General features: G+C 45.4%; 1 long non-coding RNA gene across 1 annotated transcript in view; it reads right to left on the bottom strand.

Moving 5' to 3' along the window:
• Nucleotides 1–94: 94 nt before the first annotated feature.
• The window catches only part of LOC125488353, a 21594-nt gene continuing 13890 nt past the window's right edge, over nucleotides 95–7798 (bottom strand). Inside the window, exons 2-3 of the long non-coding RNA XR_007266286.1 lie at nucleotides 6103–6106; nucleotides 95–131 (exon numbers count right to left, since the gene is read on the bottom strand). This is a non-coding gene — a long non-coding RNA (uncharacterized LOC125488353). The remainder of the gene's footprint in view (nucleotides 132–6102; nucleotides 6107–7798) is intronic.

Below are 7798 nucleotides of genomic sequence, written 5' to 3'. Positions count from 1 at the left end.
GGGCCTAGACCTTTCTGAAGAAGGGTCTGGGCCCGAAACGTCAGCTTTCCTGCTCCTCTGATGCTGCTTGGCCTGCTGTGTTCATCCAGCTCTACACCTTGTTATCTCAGATTCTCCAGCATCTGCAGTTCCTACTATCTCTGAAACAGTGAAGCAGAGTTCAGACATAAAAAGATCAGCCACTATCTTATTCAATGCAATCTTGAAGAGTCAAATAGTCTATTCTTTTGTTCATTTGTCACTTTGTTCCTGCATCCCCTTTAGAAATGTAAATTTGTGATTATATTGCTTCTTCTCACTTTCCTGCTAAAATGTATCACTTTGTGTTTTATGTCTGTGTTAAATTTTTCTGCCTTGCGTCACAAAGCAGGGGAGTGCAGTTTGCAGCCCTCGAATAAGATGCCTCATAGTAGACATTGAAAACTAAAGGTAGCTATTCAGAGCAGGGGAAGGTGGGAGAAGGTTGGAAGCGATGTTCCACAATAATCGTTACTTGCATGTGAAAAGCAATGAAGATACCTCCGTGAGGGAATTGGGTGTGCTACTTGGATGGGAGGTAGATATATTTAGCATGTGCAAAGTCCCAAAACCAAGTGATTGCCTCTTCATTTGCTGTGAGTAAGGGGAATAGTCCACCACTTACTCTGTACAGGGGTCACTCCTCAGGAATTTGTGTTTCCTCACAAGTACATCAAGAGTTTGTACTGCTGGCAATGGAAGGACTTCTCTTGAACCTTCTTCACCTGAAGAAGGAGTGAGACTCCGAAAGCTTGTGTCTTCAAATAAGCCTGTTCGACTATAACCTTGTGTCGTGTGATTTTTGACCTTGTTCACCCCAGTCCAACCACTGGCACCTCCACATCATGGCTTCTCCTGAACCTGTTTAGCAAGAGCCAATTTCACCGTGGTAGTTCGAACATGCCATTTGACCAATGAAGTATGTCCCAAGGAACGTGTTAGTGATCTCCCATGTTTCCTATGCCATCCCTGCTGGTAGATCTTCCTCAGGAAAGTTGCTTCAGATGAGGCATCGAAATGGCAGATGGACAGGAGGTGAATTGGTCAGGTCATCGTAGAGTGGGAAGTGAGGAGCAGCGTGGATGGTTTCAATCAGTTAGTGAGTCTTCATCAGCAGGTGGATGTGTCGTGGAGCGAGGGAAGGGTTCTGAGTGGGGAGAGGGTGGCACAGTTATAATTTGCACTGCTGCACTCAATTAAGAGTCAGCAAGGTGTGTTGGGGGTGGTCTGTGCTGGACAGGTGAATAATACTGCGCTGTGTAATGGTTATCTGGCTGTTGTTGAACAAGGAGTTTAAATGAGGCATGTGAGAGATACAACCAGATGAGATGCTCAAAGAAGCTGGGTTAACCAGAGGCACAAAGGAACTGACTAAGGTGTGTCTAAGGCAGTGGAAGGCATAACTAGGTGCAATAGTTCATACAGAGGGAGGTGTAATTGCTACCCAGCCAGGTTAATGTCAAGGTCATAACCTCAATGCAATCCTCTACCATAAACTCATTGGTGCTAAGGGCTTTGTACCAGAGTGGGTGGACATCCTGGAAGGAGATATGGAGAGGGTGGTGAGAGCTGGCTCACTGGCACAGTCCATGGGGTCAGCGTTGGGAAGGGTGACTACAACAGGGAGGTGATTTGGCAAAATCAGCCCTTAGCCAGCTGATTGGAACAGCTCCAGTTACTCCAGTTCCAAAGAAGTACCATCTACCCTACATGTTAACTCTGTTTTTCTCTCTCCGCCAGACCTGCTGAGTAATTCCAGAATAGCTGCCAATGGGGTCCATTACTGGCTGACAATGGGTTGTTTGTGGTAGCAGCCCATATGATGACAAGGTCTTGTGTGTGGGCAGGTTGGGGTAAGGACATGGGAGAAGATGGTCAGGCCTCAAAATTATTGAACTCAATGTTGAGTCGTGAAGGCTGCAGCGTTCTTAAGTGGGAAATGCGATGCTATTCGCAGCTATTGATTCTCCCAGGCTGACCTTTAACCATGCCTTTGTCTATCCAACTGTTTTACTCTCTCTTTGGTCTCCATCTCCACCTATCATTCACTCCTTGCCCCTCCCCACACCTCATCTTCAGCATATATCCCAACCTTTTCCATGCTAATATCAGTTCTGAAGAATGGTCACTGGACTCGAAACATTAACTCTGCTTTCTCTCCACAGATTCTGCTGAGTTTTTAACGTCAATTTCTGTTTTTGTTTCTGATTTCTAGCAAACAGAGTTTATTGAGTTTTTTTTAGTTTTGTATAAATTGTTGTGTTCATTTGAAAGTTGGCATTCTTGCATTCTTCCTGGTTAATTGAAAATGAAAACCTTTGGTGACATGTCTTTTTCCAGTGATATTCAATTTCTGTACGAGCAAGAAGAGATTTATTTTTCATTTTCTCACAGGATGAAGACATCACCAACAGGGCCAGCCTTTGTTGACCATCCCTAATTGCCCTTGACCTGATTGACTTGCCAAGTCAGAAAGCAATTAAGAATCAACCACATTGCTGTGGATTTAGAGTCTAATGTCAGCCAGTCTGGGTAAGGATGGCATATTTTCTTCCCTCAAAGACATTTGTGAACCTGATGGATTTTTCTGACAATTGATGATAGTTACATGGTCACCATTACAGAGACGAGCTTTCAATTACAGATTTTAGTAATTAATTAAAGTTAACCGGTCATTTTAATTGGGTGTCTACCTACTGCCATGGCAGGATTTGAACCTGTATGTGTATGGCAATAGCCTGGTTCTCCGAGCATTTTACCCAATGAAGCCACCACGATCCCACTAAATTGTGTTTATTAGATTGGTCTCCAGGATGACGGCATTCATCTTGATGAAAAGACTAGACAAGTTGGGCTGGTTCTCTTTGAAGCAGAAGAGGTTTTATGGAGATCTGACAGATCAAAAATCATGAATGGTTTTGATTGAGCAAACGAGGACAGACTGTTGACAGTGGCAACGGGCAGAGATGTAAGGCGTTTGCCAAAAGAAATGTAATTCTTCTGGCAGTGCCCACAAAGCAAGAAGGAGACTTGCCACACAAGAACCTATGTTTGGAGAATTTTAACATTAGGAAGCTCGTGCACTGGTACTGCATGGTGCTGTTGATTAGAACACTCCTGTACTCTTGATGCTTGCCATTGGCACATTGGAAGGACTAAGAATCAACCTGTTTTGCCCAAGTCATGATCACATCTTCTGTGGTCTTCAAGTTGGGGAGAGTGCATAGGTGGACTTGAATGCAGATCTTCTGGCTCAGAGGTAGGGACTACACATTGTGCCACTGAACCTCCTACACCAGAAGGAAAAAGACACAACATGGAGAACCATTTTTTACATTGTGCGCTATCATGATGGGAAATACCTGTAAGGGTGGTGGAAGCAGATTTCATAGTAAATTACAAAAGAAAAACTTGAAGAGAAAATTTGTGGATGGCTCTGGTGAAACAACACAGACCAGAAAATTTGAGCAAGAGGCCAGCAAATGGATAATGGATTGACTGGTCTCCTCTTGCGCTACATCATTCTATGATCCAATGGTAAGGCTAATGACAGAGGTCATCAGCTCGAAATGGTCTTAAGATCTGTTTCTCTCTCCACCAATGCTGACTGATCTGTTAATTATTTCATTTTCTTTTTCCATTTCAAATTTCCACAATACCTTGACTACATTTCTTTTGATACTGTTTTCTGTGAGGCGCCTACTCCATTCTTCCAGTTACTTCAGCCCTGTCTCATTTGTTCTGATCATACCATCATACATACAAGCACCTCTGAAATGTCTGTCATTTTCCTTAACTCTGTAATCTCACCTATCCTACTCCTGTCACTGTGATTAACAGTGCCCAACACATTTCCTACACTTCTCCTATCTTACAACCTTTACTGTCTCCAAGGAACACCATCAAACCCTTCTTCTCCACATATTCTATCCCATTCCATTGGTGATACCTCGGTCCACTCCTCTAATACCCCAAATCCCACCCCTTACAATGACAGCTTCCCATGCAAGGATAGGAGATGTGCCATCTACTCCTTCACCTCCTCCCTGCTTGCTATCCAGAGCCCATGATTTATTTGTACATCTTTCACTTTAGAAGACGTATGAGCTGCCCCTAATGTGGCCGTCTCTGCATTGTAGAGACTTAACTCAGAATGGATTTTAGTTTTTGTTTAATGCCTCTGTCTCCTAGTGGAGCTTCAGTTTCCACTTACTTAACATTTTAATTCTGTGTCCCATTCCCACTGATATCTTGGTCTTCAGTCTCCGACACTGTTTCAGTGAAGGTCAGTGGAAACTCAAGGAATAGCACCTCAGCTTTCGATTCACGACTTCACAGGTTTCAGGACTCAACAATCAAATTCAATCACTTTAGATCATAACCACACAGCTGGGGCTGGAAATTGTTTCGATGTTGCCCTTTGCACCTCATCTGAACTTAGCATTTATTTGTCAATTGGCTATGTCTGCTGCAAATGCCACCTCTAGGTGGCGCAGAGTGTGCGTACATGTAAAGGACCTGATGTCACTTGGAAGTGATGGGAGGAAAGCAGCAGTCAATCTTAAAAATGACGCTGCCACAAATGTCAATAAACAAAGGAAGCGGAATTCAGGACTTGGAGGCCGACATCCTCAGGATGGTGGTGGTGGGGAGTAGGGGGCGAGGGTGTGGGGGAGTGGTGTTAACAGCAGCCCCACCCACAGGCATGGCCTCCAGACTCTGGGAAGGGCCCCTCCCTGGGCGGCATGGCTACTGGACAGAGCGGGCAGTGAGGTATCGGCAGTGGCTGGTGAGGGATAGTGTGGTCACCACCACACTGATCCACTGCTGGCTGACATCAGGGGCCACATCTGCACATGTGCAGGTGTCATTTTGGCATTTGGGATACTCACTCTATTCTTAATTTGTCCCACCAGCATATTTGTCTGACTTGATCATTATCCCACTTTCCATTTAATCCCTCCTGTGTTTCAGCCTTCCCCCTTATCTTATAACTTCCTTCACCCTTTCATGCCTTTGTACCTGTCTCTCACTTCTTTCTGTTCTGAGGAAAGCTTATTGAAGTGAAACATTAACTCCTGTTCCTCTCTCTGCGGATACTGTCTGACCTGCTAAGCGTTTCTAGCAGCTTCTGACACAGTATACTCCTTGGTTCAGAAATTGTTGAATGACTTAAAAAAAAAGACTTGCATTTATATGGCGCCTTTCATGACCTCAGGAAGTTCCAACGTTCTTCACAGCCAAGGAAGTCCTTTTGCATTTGAGAGTCACTGTAATGTAGGGATGATAAGCTTCAGTATACACAACCAATTTATAAAACAATGGATATAATATCTTCTGCAGCATGTAAAACATTGAATTATAGACTTTAACAAAGATCCCAATAAATAAAACAATGACGGATAATATTTAGTATAATATTTCATACATAATAATCTCTGGTTTTTATTATACACCTCTGGGTGACAAACAGTGTATGACAGGCTTCAGCACATTCTTTAGAATACAGTGGCAAAGATTTGTTAACAAGGACGAAATTTAAAAATCAAGACGATATATGAAGCCAATGAGGCTCAGTGATCATAGGAGAGTTGGGTGAACGGAGTTTGCTGTGAGTGTGAAATATGAGCAGTAATGATTTGGATGAGTTCAAGTTTACAGTTTGCAGAACTTGGGAGGCTGGCCAGGAGAACATTGGAAAGTCTCAAGGTGACAAAAGCAAGAATGGAGATTTAAATGGCAGACTGTGTACAGATGGATCATGTTGCGAGGTGAAATAAATAAATCTTTGTAGGTTACGTGGAACAATCCCTCTTCCGTAGCTACACTGGCCCTAAACCCCACCTCTTCCTCCGTTACATTGATGACTGTATCGGCGCCGCCTCGTGCTCCCATGAGGAGCTTAAACAGTTCATCCACTTCACCAACACCTTCCACCCCAACCTTAGGTTCACCTGGACCATCTCTGATACCTTTCTCTCCTTCCTGGACCTCTCTGTTTCCATGTCTGGCATCCACCTAGAAACTGATATCCATTTCAAGTCCACCGACTCCCACAGCTACCTAGAATACACCTCCTCCCACCCACCTTCCTGCAAAAATGCCATCCCCTATTTCCAATTCCTTTGCCTCTGCCGCATCTGCTCCCAGGATGAGGCATTCCACTCCCGTACATCTCAGATGTCCTCGTTTTTCAAGGACTGCAACATCCCCCCCATCAGTGATCGAGAACGGCCTTGACCGTGTCTCCCGCAACTCATCCCTCACACTCCCTCCCCGCAATAACAACCAAAACAGAATCCCCCTCGTCCTCACATACCACTCCACCAACCTCCGGATCCAACGCATCATCCTCCGACACTTCCGCCATCTGCAATCTGACCCCACCACCAAACACATTTTTCCCTCCCCACCCTTATCTGCTTTCCGGAGGAACCACTCTCTCTGGGACTCCCTTGTCTGCTCCACACTCCCCTCCAGCCCCACCACACCCGGCACTTTTCCCTGCAAACGCAGGAAGTGCTACACCTGCCCCTACACCTCCCCCCTCACCCCCATCCCAGGCCCCAAGAAGACTTTCCACATCAAGCAGATGTTCACCTGCACATTTGCTAATGTAGTATACTGCATCTGCTGTTCCCGTTGTGGCCTCCCCTACATTGGAGAAACCAAGCGGAGGCTTGGGGACCGCTTTGCAGAACACCTATGCTCGGTTCGCACTAAACAACTGCATCTCCCAGTCGTGAACCATTTCAACTCCACCTCCCATTCCGCAGAAGACATGTCCATCCTGGGCCTCCTGCACTGCCACAACGATGTCACCAGAAGGTTGCAGGAACAGCACCTCATATTCTGCTTGGGAACCCTGCAGCCCAATGGTATAATGTGGACTTCACAAGCTTCAAGATCTCCCCTCCCCCTACTGCATCCCAAAACCAGCCCAGCTTGTCCCTGCCTCCCTAACCTGTCCTTCCTCCCACCTACCCCCTCCTCCCACCTCAAGCCCCATCTCCTACCTACTAACCTCATCCCGCCCTCCTGACCTGTCCGTCCTCCCTAACTCCCCACCTACACTCACCTTTACTGGCTCCATCCCCGCCTCTTTGACCCGTCTGTCTCCTCTCCACCTATCTTCTCCTCTATCCATCTTCTATCCGCCTCCCCCTCTCTCCTTATTTATTTCAGAACCCCCTTCCCCTCCCCCATTTCTGAAGAAGTGTCTGGGCCCGAAACGTCAGTCTTCCTGCTCCTCTGATGCTGCTTGGCCTGCTGTGTTCATCCAGCTCTACACCTTGTTATCTCAGATTCTCCAGCATCTGCAGTTCCTACTATCTCTGAAATAAATGGCCTTTGTGATGGAAAGGATAGGTAGTGATCTAGAGTTCACATAGGATACCACTGGAAGGTAATGAACAGTACCCAAAACAGTGAATGATAAACTTTGGTATATCCTTCAATATTGACTGCACTAAACTTAATACGAGTTGGAATGCAAGTAGCAGAAAAGGCTGTGGAGTTAATATTGAGGATTAAACAAATGGTTCCTGTCAATCCAATAGGATATTGGCATTGCAAACATCCAGAGAAGATTCGTTAAGTTGTTCCCAGGTCTGGAGGCATTTTCTTAAGAAAATATGTTGAGCAGGTTGGGCCTGTTCTCTCTGAAGTTTAGAAAAATGAGAGAAGACTTTATTGAAACCACAAAATTCTTCGAAGCCTTGACAGGGTAAATGCAAGATGTTGGAGAAAGCAAGAACTGCAGATGCTGGAGTCAGAGTCA

Source organism: Rhincodon typus, unplaced genomic scaffold (genome assembly GCF_021869965.1).
Source record: "Rhincodon typus isolate 14 unplaced genomic scaffold, sRhiTyp1.1 hic_rhity00000532, whole genome shotgun sequence".
In the NCBI taxonomy this organism is placed as follows: Eukaryota; Metazoa; Chordata; class Chondrichthyes; order Orectolobiformes; family Rhincodontidae; genus Rhincodon; species Rhincodon typus.
Note: the sequence above shows the minus strand (reverse complement) of the source record. Positions and strands in the feature narration are given on the sequence as shown.